Source organism: Sinocyclocheilus rhinocerous, unplaced genomic scaffold (genome assembly GCF_001515625.1).
Source record: "Sinocyclocheilus rhinocerous isolate Xijiao unplaced genomic scaffold, SAMN03320098_v1.1 scaffold924, whole genome shotgun sequence".
In the NCBI taxonomy this organism is placed as follows: domain Eukaryota; kingdom Metazoa; phylum Chordata; class Actinopteri; order Cypriniformes; family Cyprinidae; genus Sinocyclocheilus; species Sinocyclocheilus rhinocerous.
Genome location: NW_015645128.1, coordinates 413771 through 414676, shown reverse-complemented (window position 1 = coordinate 414676; position 906 = coordinate 413771).

The following is a 906-nucleotide window of genomic DNA, read 5'->3' as shown; positions in this document are numbered from 1 at the left end:
TAATCCTGAAGACATTGATTAGCTTGTTCAGGTGTGTTTGATTAGGGTTGGAGCTGAACTCTGCAGGACTGCGGCTCTCTAGGACTGAACTCGCCTACCCCTGTACTAGAGATATAGTCTTGTGTCAGGAGACCAAGAAGTTGCTATAGTACTGTGTACTGTAATGACATTTGGCCAAATGTGCAGAGGATGCTAAATTTACTTTTTTAATGTAATTTTTTACTGTACTGTATTGTGGTGCATGCCAAGTTCATAACCCCCCCTGCCTATAGCCTTAGTAATCCTGAAGACATTGATTAGCTTGTTCAGGTGTGTTTGATTAGGGTTGGAGCTGAACTCTGCAGGACTGCGGCTCTCTAGGACTGAACTCGCCTACCCCTGCTCTAGAGATATAGTCTTGTGTCAGGAGACCAAGAAGTTGCTATAGTACTGTATACTGTAATGACATTTGGCCAAATGTGCAGAGGATGCTAAATTTACTTTTTTAATGTAATTTTTTACTGTACTGTATTGTGGTGCATGCCAAGTTCATACACTTCTTTGGTATTTGAACTTTTCTATTGCTTTTCATCTACTGCAATATTACTTTACAGTAGTAAAATGAAAATGATTTTTTCCCCAAAAGTTCATTGCTGAATTAAACATCTGTATCTGTAATTTAATGTATGTATACTGTAATAGACATCGAGCTGCAAAAATAATTCCTGAATCCTATAAGAGTTGTGTTGTTACAGTGTTACTGATCTCAGTGTTCACTGCAGGAAAGTCATCTGTGTGTTTGAATTGTAAGCATTCACAGTTTTTTTCAACTGCTTACACAAAATCTTTACTCTTCACACAGTTTCTGAAAGCTGACACTCAAACAGCAGAAGCACACACCAAATCTGCAAAACCATACACTAATGT